The 14,237-nt window shown below is 26.8% G+C and overlaps 2 protein-coding genes across 3 annotated transcripts in view; both read right to left on the bottom strand.

Annotated features, from left to right (window-relative positions):
* The window catches only part of Pfrx (6-phosphofructo-2-kinase), a 35,973-nt gene extending 26,387 nt beyond the window's left edge, over window positions 1-9,586 (bottom strand). Inside the window, exon 1 of the mRNA XM_065510052.1 lies at window positions 9,391-9,586. The gene's annotated coding sequence lies outside the window, so the exon portion shown is untranslated. The remainder of the gene's footprint in view (window positions 1-9,390) is intronic.
* Window positions 1-12,565, bottom strand: part of LOC135959048 (mucin-17) — a 66,198-nt gene extending 53,633 nt beyond the window's left edge. The window contains exons 1-2 of one of the 2 annotated variants that reach the window (XM_065510048.1): window positions 11,599-12,565; window positions 11,287-11,465 (exon numbers count right to left, since the gene is read on the bottom strand). The gene's annotated coding sequence lies outside the window, so the exon portion shown is untranslated. The other variant, XM_065510047.1, reaches the window with a different exon arrangement.
* Window positions 12,566-14,237: the final 1,672 nt, after the last annotated feature.

The following is a 14,237-nucleotide window of genomic DNA, read 5'->3' as shown; positions in this document are numbered from 1 at the left end:
CCATATTGGAAAAAAATTTCGATTTTGCAAAAAAAAATTAAAAAATTGTTACAAAATATTTATTTTGATAGATATCCCACTCGCATCCCACTAAGGGACTAAAAATATCTTAAAGGAATGGACCTAGGCTTTCTTTTGAGCAAAAAAAAAAATTAAAAAAGGGCCCATATTGGAAAAAAATTTTGATTTTGCAAAAAAAAATTAAAAAATTGTATGTCTTGCGTTACAAAATATTTATTTTGATAGATATCCCACTCGCATCCCACTAAGGGACTAAAAATATCTTAAAGGAATGGACCTAAGCTTTCTTTTGACTACAAAAAAAATTTTAAAAAAAGGGCCCATTTGGAAAAAAAATCGTATTTGCAAAAAAAAAAGTCAAAAATTGTAAGTCTTGAGTTAAAAAATATTTATTTTGATAGATATCCCACTCGCATCCCACTAAGCGACCAAAAGGGTCTTCAAGGATAATATCTAAGCTTTTGTTTGACCTAAAAAAAAAAGATTAAAAAAGGGTCCATTTTGAAAAAAAAAGTCAACAAAGTTTTTGATTTTGCAAAAAAAGTCAAAAATTTTATGTTTTGAGTTACAAAATATTTATTTTGATAGATATCCCACTCGCATCCCACTAAGCGACCAAGTAGGTGTTCATGGAAAATATCTAAACTTTATTTTAAGAAAAAAAAAAAAAAAAAAAAAAAAAAAAAAGAGAAAAAATTTTAAAAAAAAGTCAAAAAAGTTTTTGATTTCGGAAAAAAAATATTAAAAATTTTTTATTTTTTTTTTAAATATTTTTTTTCGAAAGATCGAAGAAATAGCTATCTATACTATTTGGGACACATTTTGCTAAGAACAATAGGTAATAAGTTACATGGATAAGAAAAAACCCCTGTTTGACCAAATTGTCAAAATTTTACCCCCTATAACTCAGAGAGTTCTCAACCGATGTTGTTGAAAAATTGTGTCTGAGTTACTATCTAATAGAGCTAACCTTGGTGCAAATTTCATCCCGATCGGAAGACATCGATTTCAAAAGTTGGTTCACTTGACATGAAATGCCCCATAAACATTTTTACTTCACTTTTGATTTTTTAATTTTCCTAAACGGATTCTAAATGAAAACTTATAATCTGGCTACACTAACAATAGCAACAATCATACAAATATAAACAACAAATGGTCTATACATACATATGTATTGATAAATGTATGTACAACAATAGTTTTTTTTATAGATATAGTTATTTGTTTTTGTAGTTTTTGTGCAAATACAATACAATATAAAGAAAATAAAAACAAATCGCAATAATATAAACAAAACCAACAACAACAAATCATATGTTTTTATTATCACACGTATTGTTGCATACATACAAACTTACATATAAAAAACCGAACCTTTTTACTAGAAAAACCGACGACAGCAGTTTAACCAACTCGTAACATTATGACAAATCAGCTGGAAATTAAAAAAAAACAAAATACCAAAAAAAAAAAGATAAACTTGTTGTTTATATTTTTTTCAATGTCTCTTTTTTTAATTTTTTATCTCTCAATCAAAAGAGATAAGAAGTCTAGATTGAGAACTTTGCTCTTGTTTTTGTTGTTATTCGTATTTTGTTAACATTCTTGGTGGTAATGATTTCTGGTGTTGTCGTCGTGCTCGTGGTGTGTTTTTATAACACCCAGAATTTTTTTAAGGAAATCCATGAATATTCAGTTTGTTATCAAACTAAAAATTGAAAGGAATGGCATTTTTATAATAATAAACAAGAGTTAGTAATCATGGGTAAAATAATGTAAATAATGATTTGTTAAGGAATGAATTGCTCGGTGTAATTTTGTTTATGGGAATTAAGTTTGCATCTTTTGCCCATCTTTTGTAGTGTGTAATAAAACAATTGAGTGCAAAGAAAGGAACAATATGGTGATATAATTCTAGAGTTCAACCAAAAACGTTATTTCAGGCATAATATTCAGAAACTTAATATTCGCAAAAATATCAAAATTTTAACAAATCCTAATAAAACGAAACTTTTTCAAAAATCTAACAATTTCCAATTATTATATGCTCATTCTATTTAAAGGGATTTTTCATCAACATTTTTACTGGCTAATCTCCCATGTTTTGCCTAATCGGAAACAGAAACCGAATATTCGGATGAACTCTTTCAATTTAAAATTGAAGGTAAGTGGTGTTTACCTATAAAGCTAGATTTGTCGGTTGGATGTTATTATTTGTTCAAAATGAGAATTTCTTTGATATCTTCGAGCTTACCAAGCATTTAGTGGTTGACAACACTATGGAAACTTTTCGAAATATTCATTTAATAAAACAAAGCCAAAAATTCTGAAGAATTTTTTTTAATATTTCATTAATATATATGTATAAGTAAATATATAAACCAAACAAAATAAGAGCAGAATTAATTATCTACATGTTGAAAATAGAAAACAATAGAATTTTTGGTTTCTGGCTCTCTTAGTGATTCAGTATTTTGTTGGATTGAACCAATAAAATAATCAATTATTTCCTTTGGAATATTTGCCATTCCCTTATAACAACCACATCTGTTCAAACGTCCTTCGTGGTATAATTTTAAGTCCATATTTTGCGATCCCATAGGTTTTCTATTGGGTGTGCCACTTTAAATCAGTTACATAATTTGATTGTATCAACTTGGTTACAAACCTAGGTGCGTGTTTGTGGTGTTTGACATGCTGGAATCTCCAAACAAGGAGTTTATATCCACAGCGTATGAATACATAACATTATACAAAAAGAATCTTTATCCGATTCCAGTCATAGTTTTGTAATATAAATTGGATTTTGCACTGATTAACTCGAGATCATAATATTTTGACCGATAAACATGACTGTCTTGTTTGTGTACTTGGGTTTCAGTAAATTTCACTTCGTCCGCATTACGAAAAGAGTGGTTACTGCGAAACTTAATCCAAAAACGTTCGAAATTGTGTCTAATTCGAATCCAAATTAGGGAGTAACCCTTAATTTCTGTCTCGGCCACTTTAAATGTTTTTTGGGAAATGATATACCAGCAGTATAGTTTTTTTTAGAAATAAGACCAGACAAAAATAGTCTCATTTGCCCTGCAGCTAACAGCCCGAGAACTAATTTCCAATTTTAGATAATTAAATTTTATTATTTTTGGGAATTTTTCAAACTCTCTTGCTATTAAATTTTCTTGTCTTGGAATAGTTCCTTCCTTCCAAATGATAAGTTTTTACAGTACCTTATTATACAACATCTGGCAAAATTGTTGTTATGTTTGCTTCTTTTTTAAAATTTTTTACATTTCTAATATTCAGTTTTTGCTACTGTCATTGTAATTTATATATAAATAGAAAAATTGATTTAAAATTTAACACACAAAAGATGAAAAGAAGCGACTCTCAGAATTAATTGCAATATTTGTTTATGCATACTTTGTTATTCATATTCATAACATTTTACAAATCACGATGAATATTAAATAAACTTTTTAATATTTTATTTGAAATTTATACGAGGGTGCATATTCAAGGTTTTTGACAAATTACATTTCTTTTTTATTTCAATAATATTTTTAGCAACTGAATTATAGATATAAAATAGTACTGATATAGTTTAGTTTGCACTATGTGCACTTCCACTCGGAGACCTTAAAGTAAATTGTGATTCTCTTCAAGAGTCAGATAAAAAGAAAAAGTTAAGTAAAGTTAAAAAGGGAGACATGAAGAAAAGAAAGAAGACAAAAGGTAGTGTCTTAGAAATAGCTAAAGGAGAAACAAAAAGAAAAAATCAAATCTGCAGAGCGGTTACAGATTTGAATTTACTGTAGAATATTAAATAGTAAACCTATTTCCATAATAGTAGTGATATAATTTAAAAAAAAAACAATTCAAATGTTATTAAGTCCTAATTTCAAAGCGGAAAAAGTGAAATTGCATTTAGGAAATAAAAAACTATTTCAAATTAAATTGAAAAAATCAATCTACATAAAATTTGTGACCCTCGCATATATTTCTTACTCAATTTTTAATCTCAAAATAACACGTGATTATTTTTGTTTTCATTTTGTCATTGAATAAATTTTCATTCTATGCCTTTCAACAGTTACCAACAGTCTGCTCATTTAATTGTTATGACGCAAATTTCTAAATTAATTATTTTTCTATTAAATGTAATGAATGCATATTACGAGTACAACACTTACAAACTTGTACCCATACAACTGTTGTATGGCTTATCAATTTATACTTGTATAAATATGTAAGAATATACATATGTAAATATTGTCTGTCTGTCTTTCTGTCTATTGTAATGAAAATGTTGATACATATAAGAAAACACACCCTTTTGTATAAAATTGCTACGTAGCAGAATATTGCACGTCCCGTAACCCGAACATTTTTAGAATGTTTACAAAAAGAAATTATTATTGATATTAAAGTCGAACGATTTGAATAAGTTTTAAGTGTAAATAGAGATGGGTACGTGAGTTAAAGTGAGGTTGATCACTTTAAGAAGTACAAAATTATTTTTTTTTTAATTTATTCAGATTATTATAAGAAAAACATAAAATAAAGGGTTCATAAACAATTCTCAAAATATTTATAATTTTCTATAGTTTACTTTAAGGCTATTTCGAATATAATTTACGTCAGCGATTTAACTGCAATTTTAGAATTGGAAAATTGTATCTGTAAATGTTGAACAACATTGAATTTTAAAAATGTTTACTTATTATTATTGTTTAGTTGAGTACATACTCGTTACTTGTTAATACGTAGGTACATACGACATTTAAAACGAAAATATTTATTTATTTTATCACTTTTAAAAAATCAATGCATTTTTCAAGTGCGCATCAATATTAATTGGCCGGTCTCGTTGTAATTGAAAAAAAAAACAATATTCAATTTATTAAAATTATTTACAACGTACTAAAGAAAACACACCAATAAAATATTAGATATGTATGTATATTTAAAGGGCTCTCCATAGAGAAATGTTTTCAAACAATACAATCTACGTTTTCATATACAAACTGAATACAGTTCATAAATATCTACTAGACGTTTTCGCATATTTATTAAAAACAGGAATGGAATTGCAAATTCATAAATATTGTTCTTGTGTCATCATTAAATTATGCGTTATTTCATGTTTAATATATTTTCACATTTTAATTAAACATTACATTCCAAAATGTGTTCATTAAATTTAAGAACAAGCTGAAGTAAAAGAATATTTTTTTTTCGTTTTAAATTTCGGTTGGTTGCATTTTAAATTTCAACAATCAACAACACAGAAAACTATGTCATGGACATGTCATGGGTTTTGTCTTGAAGATTGAATAAAGTTAAATCCACCTATGTTGTTTCTGGATCGTGGATTATTTTGTTTTATTTGCTTGTTTAAGCGTCCAATATTGGTGGTTTAATCTTTACAAAAGAACCAACAGCTGATGAAAACATATTTGTTTATGAAAACATAAGAAATGGATGATTATTCCAGTGATAATGAAGATTTTAGAGATTTCAAAAATTATTATTTGAAAAATGTAGCTAGATTTTTTGTTTTAAATTGATTTTTCGGAAATGTTTCCAATTTATTTTCTAAACACACACTCCAGCTATATTTTCTGATGTTGTGTATGGCAATACTAAGAAATTTAAACTAGAAGCCAAAAACATCAAACGTTAAATTAGATTTATTTTGTTATTAACTAATCTGATTTGATCATCAAGTCAAAAGCAGCCCTTAATTTCCAAAAAAGGTTTAGAAGTAACTATAAATAATATCAATAGATGTAATACCTTTTTTCATTAAAGTGAAATTTGTAAAAATTTTAAAATCTATTTTGACACGTATGAAGGAAATAGAAGTAAAAAATGTCCTGTTGATTCAACAAAATAACGTCGATTTTATATAAAGATATTTTTTGTAGACGAATATTTAAATTTTTAATACAAACATTTTATAAAAATAACTGTGTGAATTAACCAAAAAAGTAATTGTTTAATTTTTCTTTAAAAGAAGATTCTTTTGTTGTGAATAAGAAATAGTTTAAAAACAATATTCCGTAATTTCCGTTTTTAAAAACATGACCTTATTTTTTAATCATTAAAGTATAAAAAAAAAATCATTTATAGAAAGAGGTTCTACTTCATCATGTTTCAACGTAATTTCAATATTTATTTTATTTTGATATCTTTTGCAATTTTTTTCGCACAATAAGTTTTAAAAATCAAAATAATAAAAGATTTTAATGCTGTATTCATCAAAAAACTATCTGTAATAAAACTGTTAAACTCAACATTTGGAAGCAAGATCTATTAGAACTACTACAGACAAAATTATTTAATAGCAAGAGTATTTAGGAAATTCTCAAGTTTGATGGAAATGGAAATTAGTTCTCGAACTCTTTGCCGCATGGCATCTGAGGCTGGTCTTGGTTTCTAAAAAAACCCCTACTGCTCGTATAAAATTTGGCAAAGATCATCGAGTCAGAAATGCAATACTGCTCTTTTTTTGAAGATTGGAGAACAATTTATAAGACGGCCGAAGGAAAAAAGGCTGGAAGCCAATCACACAAATAAGACAGTCAAGTTTGGCGGTGGCAATATTATGGTATTGAGCTGTTTAGCAGAGCAAGGTATGGGTCCAATTAATATCATAAAAGATACAAATAGAAACGAATTTAAACAATGTTATGTATCCATCTGCTGATAAAAATGCGCAGATAGTTTGAAGATTCCAGCACGATATTGACACGATATTAAATTAAAATTTCTTAAGAATGATTTTTTTTGGACTTTCACTATTTAATTAAATATTACGAAGAGTTTTCATTTTATTATAAACCACTATACTTCTCTGAAAAAGTCCATGTAAAGGAAAATCCTAAATATTGAGCTTTTCTCCAATTTTTTATAACTTGAATAATTTCGTAGGGGAGTTGTAAAAATTTTCGCTTTTTTAATAATAAATACATAGATGTTCACTCAGTAAATTTAGATATGGTAAAAAAATACAAAAAATGAGAACCAAAAATAAAAGATTACACAAAGGTTTGAAAAAGCATAATAATTTTCTTTAGAAACCAGACCATTTATGTTATTTCAGAAAAGTTCAATAGTATTAAAAAATAAAGAAATTGATACATTTTTTTTTTGAAAATTTTTTAAATACAATTGGACATTTCAGAAATACTATAAAGAATAGAGAAATACAATTAAAAACGGCCTTGAAAAATTATCAATACAATTAAAAAGCACATCAAAAATTGTTTGTAGTAAAATCGATAGTATTAAAAGGTATTATTAAATAATAATTTAAAAAATTATTATGAAATGTATGATTTAATTTTTTTAAAATTATTTTTCACATTCGAATCTAACAATATTAATATTAACCCCGAACCTCGTGCAGAATGTCATTATAACTCGATAACTAAGTTTACGTTTTATGTAATTTGAAATGTAAAACTTTCTATGTATTACATTTTCATTACACAATACAAAACAATAATTTAAGAATGTTTTTCGATGCTAACGAAAGGGAAAACTAATGAGCAATATTATCGAATGTCTGTCTAGTTGTCTAGATGTGGCAAGTGTTGGCATTAAATACCACTTAATATGTATACAATGATTTCTAAATTGAGGTAGTAAACAAACATGTTTTCCCTTTTTATTTGGCGAATTTTCAAAATGTTTATAAATAGGCGAATTTAAAGTACATACATATTTGTAAACAAAATACATAATTTGTACAGTACATTGTTATGTATGATTCGAGTAATTTGAGGTATTAAAAATGTTTGAAAATTAATGTTATCAAACATAATTAGCGAAATATGCTTTTCCCAGTAAAGAACAAGTGAAACTGTTACAACAACAACTAACTATGTTTATATTAACCAAGAGTTTGCTTAATAATCAACATAAGTACATATGTATAATTAAATCAATTTTTGGATTTTATTGTATTTAAATTTTGTAAATGGGAATAATTATAAAAAAATGTATCTGGCATCTCTGTGATTTCCACTTGCTAAAGGATTCCCAGATCTTTTTCGAATCTTATTCACAAATAAAATATTTGTTATCCCCAAAAATCCCAAGTAAAAAATAAATAGGTAAAAAAAACTTATACACACTATTCCAGCCAAAACTTATCCTTTGTCCAATAAATTATTATTTTTTTATCACGTTAGCTTTTAAAAATATGTCACATACCTATTATATTTTCTAAATCATTAATTTTTGACAGTTATTTCGGTCAAAATGGACATCGAAAAAAGTACTTGAAAAAATAATTAAAACTTTTCAAAAAAACCCAATATGGACTTTAAATTCCATTAAACAGTATAAGAAAGACTTGAAGATTGAAAGGAAACCTGAATCAAAAAGAAAAAAAAAACCTAACATAAAATTGTAAGGCAAAAGAAGTCGAACAAATCTTTTGTAAACACCGAACACTTCTATCAGAAAAGCAGCTCGTAAAGTTAAATGTTCTAATTCTTCTGTGCGCAGAGCCAAAGCTAATGGAAAGGTATTCCAGCACATATGCGATTTTTAGCGTGAGTGGACCACCTAGTCCAAAAAAGTAACGGTATACAAATTTTAATGGGAGGATTTCCGGATTTCAAATTTTCACCACTCTACATAGAAGAGTGGTAACTGCAAGCCAAAAATCTAAGTCTGTTGTCAAAATCCGAAGTCGTGAAAATCCACTGCCATGTATTTTGTTATTGTATCACTTAGATGTGTGAAAAGAGAATAATTTTTTTATTGACATTTCTCTTTCCTTCTATTCTATGAATTTAATTCTATGCCCACCAACTTCAATAAAAAATCCCCAATATGGGGAAAAATCCCCTAATTAGACAACACTGACTGGCAAATAATATCAAAACAAAAACAACACACATATTTCCATTTTAATAATAAATTTTAGCTTTCCAATGTTTGTTTTTGTATTAAAAATTTATTACACACATTAAAAATAACCTAAATTATAATAAAGAAAAACAACAACTTGCAGAAAAATCGTATTCCTTATGACATTGAAAGCAGGTTATTATTGTTCACTTGGCAAAAGAAAAAACAAAAGTTTTTTGACAAAATGTATTAAGCTTTTTAATTATTTATAACAGCCTAAAATTTAAGTGATGTAAATTTAAAGGCATTTTTTATATCATATTTTACCATAAAAGCACAAATAAATATACAGAAAATAAGGAAACAAAAACAAAACGGGAAAAGAAATGAAAAAAGATAATGAAAAATTTTTTTTTTCTGTGATAGACCCTTTGCAGAATTTTTCAAAGAAATGATCCGATATTTTAATAACTTATAAAATGTATACGTATATCTCACCTTTGGGAAAATATGCAAACAATTAGGATCCAGTTTAGTTGAAATGTTGATTTCTAACGCAAACGTTATAGGTATTTGTTTCTTATTTTATTTCGATAAAACTTGAAGAAAAATATTTTTCAGATGAAAAATTTCTTTGACAGCACCACAAAACACTACACAAGAAATGGCGATTCTTTTTTTTTGTTTTTCTTTCTCTTGTTCTTTTGTTTCTTATTTCGTTTTGGTATTTTATTTTTTTACATTATTTTTATGTTTCACCACATATTTATGTAGGTTAGATAAGGACAACACTATAGATGGGCACGTGTGTGGTGGTATACACTAAAAAATCTGCACAGAAAGACAACAACATAAACGTGATGACAGACTATTGTGAATGCACAGTTTTGTAACCATAACAGAGGCGGGTTTTTAAATAGCAAGTTTAAAAATATGTAAACAAAGAAAACTTTATTTATTGCTTATATCATCACTAGGTATCTATGTAATTGTAAATGCTTAGTAAAATTAAATAAGATATAAAATATGTATAGTAAATTCAAATATTATTTTATATTCATCAAGTTTTATTGAATGAATCGTAAATTTATTTTTGTTTTTACATTCTAACCCACATTATCACAATGTATAGTTATATTTTAACCTAAAGTTTTCATACAAAAATCATTTTAACAGATCCTAGTATAACTTTAAATTAAAGTATAACCAGAGATGGTGATAATGGAAATAAAAAGTTAAGTGTGTTGATGATTTAATAATACAAATCAAGAAATAAGTTTAATAACTATAAAAAACAATAATAAAATAACATACATACATATTTACTAAATAACACTTTCATTGAACTAGTTACAAAAATGATAGTTCTTATGAAGAGAACTGCTCAAATTTAAATACTCCATTCTCTGCTTAGTTTAAAAGTTTGAGACTTTTCAATATACTTACCAAAGAAGTTCATGTTCATTTTTATTAAATTTGCCATCCAATTGTCGAAACATATTTCGTATGGTTTACGGTTTACTGCATATTCCACAGTTAGCGTAAAATCGATAATTTCATAATTTATAGACACTTGTATTTAATGGCACTTGCACTTATAATTTTATTTGATTTATAAAGAAAATGAGTATCACGACATCACTTCTTCGATTTAATTAACTCTATTTGAGCTGAATTCACTAAAATCTTAATTCAAAATAAAAAGAATGTCAGCAATTCATTTACATTTACAAAAATTAATTGAATAAACTTGACTTAAGTCTCTTTGTAATAGATTTGAATTGATCACAATATGTATCATATAATGAATTTCAATTAAATTAAAACAAAACTTGAGTGATTCAATAAGAAATTATATATAAAGAATGAATTCAATACATTTGGATTACTAAAGTAATAATAATTAATTAATTTGTGCTTTATGGTTTAATGAAATTGTTAAGAGAATATACATAAAGGTGAAAACTCTTGCAAGACCCTAGGAAAGCCCATAGCTAAAAAATTTAAAATACAAAGCCATGGACAGAGTTATATTAATGTTTTAATATTCCCTAATTTTGTTTAATTATTCTATCTTAATATTTATAAACGGATTATTCAAAAAACTTTACAATTACATTATAACAAATATGTAATTGCATTTATTACTGATATGGTAAGTAATAATTAATATATCATTCACATATTCACTATTTAAATGAACATCCCTGTAAATAGACAGAGTTTCTTCAAGAAACAATAAAATAAAATTTGCTAAAAATAACTTACACAATTTTTCTTTTCTTTCTTAAACTTTTAAATGATGCTGTAATTTTATAAATTTTCTTTTTAAATGCGAATAAATATTCGCAATAAACTAAATAATAAAAGTATTAAAGAAACAGAAACACTTACCATTCATTTATCCATAATAAATTAAAATTTTAATTTGTTCAATACTCTCGCTCTTTATCTTTCTTCAGTTCTATCTTTCTTCTTCCTTTTCGTTGCTAACAAAACAAAAACAATAAAATGTTATGCTCTCTCAAATTGTAGCAGAGAATAAAGGAAAGAATAAAAACAACAGCAAACAGCTAAATAAAAATAAATGAATTGAATGAATTTTTTTTTATTCTCTCCTACACTTTTTTCATTTTCTTCTATATTTTTTGAGATTCTTTTAACAAAATTTTCTTTGAAATTTTTTCATTACACTTTTTTACACACAAATGCACTTTTCCTTTTGATGTTGTTGTTTTTGGCGTTTCCTAAAACCCCAAAAGGGAAAACTTATATTTCTGGTTGCTTAATATTTCTTTTTTATACTTTATTTTATTTCACTTTTTCTTATTTCTCTTTTATTTTTGTACTAAACAGGCTGTGTCATTTACATTTACCACTACAACACCACTTCTAAGAAAACACCACTTTTATTTATTATCACTTTAAAAAATAAATAACAAAGAAAAAGGACTTTTTCTTTTTGCTCCGCGATTAGTTGTTGACAGAAAAGAAATATTTATATCGTTGTTTTAATTTTTGACAATTTATAAATTATTTGTTTGTTTTAATGGACACTTTACGTGTCCTCTCTAACTAAACTCCTCTTTTCAGCTAGAATTCCATTTATTTTATTGGTTGTGTAGTATTCAGTGATGACAATTTGCGTATGAGCCAAATGCGTATCGAAAGAAAGGGGTAAAAACAATTCAAATTTAACTCAAAAAACTTTAAACATTCAAAAAATCATGCTTAAATCATACAAAATCAAAATGTTGTAATAGAAATTAATGAAATCCTTTTACAAATGTAAAATTAATAACACACTTTTTTTATTATGGTGCCTTTTTAGAATTTGGCACTAACAGCAATTTTCTTTAATTTTTGCACCAAAAACACTAAATATTAGTTGACATCACTGCCAGTATTTGTGTGAGTGTGTGAAAAGTCATCAAAGACAAATTGACACAGATATTTTTTTGTCTACCAATTTTTCACACGAAGTTTTTCTTTGATTTACTTTGTTTCACAGTGGTTTTTTATGTTTATTTCACTCTTGAGATAGTATTTAATAAATTGTCACAGTTTTTATTATTTTTTTCGAGGAAATTTCAATTAAATTTTCGTATATTTGTATTACGAAAAAATTGTTGACGAAAAATGCGACCGAAAATATCAAGTACTTTTTCAGCGTTTATCGGGAGACAGTGCAGTGTTGTATTTTTAGTACACTGAAAGAAATTAATTATTAGTTTACGGAAAAACTACTTTCATAATTGTTTTTTTATTCCCACCATCACAAGAGGTGCGGCTATATTGATTTTGTCATTGTTTGCAGCACATCAAAATATTTGACGTAAACCCACATAAGTGTATATATTCCTGGCCCTTCTAAGATTCTAAAACGGTCTAGCTATGTCTGTCCGTCCATTGAAAACACGATAGTGCCCAAAACGAAAGGAGCTAGCTAGCTGAAATTGTCCACAAATAATCTCTGTTGATAAAGTTTATTTGGCATTGAAAATGGTCAATATCAATCCAGGGTTGCACCTGTCCCCCCGGAATACTATTTGAGCAGTCACAAATATGTTGATTATGCGGCAATTCTAATATAAGCAATAATGATACAGATATGAATCAGCGATTTCAGAAATATGACAATAGATAAACAACAAATGAAAATATCAAAATGGTTGTGTTTTGAAAAGAGGGACAAATATATTTCACACTCGTTGCTGTGGACAATTGTATATCTCCCCTCGTTCTGCAAACCATAACCATTGAAAACTTTTTTTGACAACTGTCATTTGTTGCATATCTGTAATAATATGTGCAGTAAAGTATAGCGAAAACCGAGAAAAATTTGTACCTAGTCCTCATACAAGGTCCCCCTTAGCTTTTAATATAATTATCGCATAATACTGAATAATTTATACCATGCGAACCGATGTTCAAAATTAAAAAATAAATCTTAAGCAAAGCCGGCTTTGGTATATACAAAAAATTAAAAAAATTTAAAGCTAAGCCGGTCTTCGATATACGCGAAATCAGTGTTCCATATACCGCCGAAAAATATTAAAAGAATCCAAAATTTTGACGGTCCATTAATTGGGAAAAAATGGAAGATATACAGTTGTTGACATTTATTAAAGAATCAATAAATTCCGTTCCGTGTAATATTATTAGTGGGATTCGAGAAGTCACTCATGTTAACGATGTGGCAGCACTTTAAAAGTGCAATGGAAATGTTATTACGCACTGTCTCCACGGGTAATTTGTATTTCTTAACATAAAAAATAACGTCTGCAGCATAATGGAAATTTATTTCCACCTTTCTGTTTATTTTCAACTTATTCATGAAATTTGTGTTGGTATATTCTTATTAGTATGACTGTTTTTATTTATTTCTTGATTTTTCTGCTTGATTTATGTTGTTAATATTGCAAATTAAAAACAAAATTTTAAAAGGAAATAAGCTAATGCTGAACATTATTTCTTCAAATTAATGTTGGCAATTGAAATCTTATGTTAGGAGTAAAAAGCGCAATTTCGCCGGCACGGTCCGGTTTTTAATAATATACTATTTTCGTAAACTTTAACAAACAGAAAATCATTAATTCACAATAACATATAATGGGTGTCCTGTCTGTGTAATTTTCAGGTGTTTTTAAAAATTAAATAAAAAATATTATAGCGGTATTCACAATGTAGACTACTAGGCCTGGTAATGTAGTTAAAGTGTACAAACAAAATACACTAGAAATAGAAATGTTTGACAATAAATAGTTCTTCTGCTTTTTTTACTAGGCCAAGCGTTCCACATCATGTTTAGCTTTATTAAAAATAACAAATATTCCTATTAATTT

Source organism: Calliphora vicina, chromosome 4, assembly GCF_958450345.1.
Source record: "Calliphora vicina chromosome 4, idCalVici1.1, whole genome shotgun sequence".
NCBI lineage: Eukaryota > Metazoa > Arthropoda > Insecta > Diptera > Calliphoridae > Calliphora > Calliphora vicina.
This window is presented reverse-complemented; position numbering and strand designations above follow the sequence as displayed.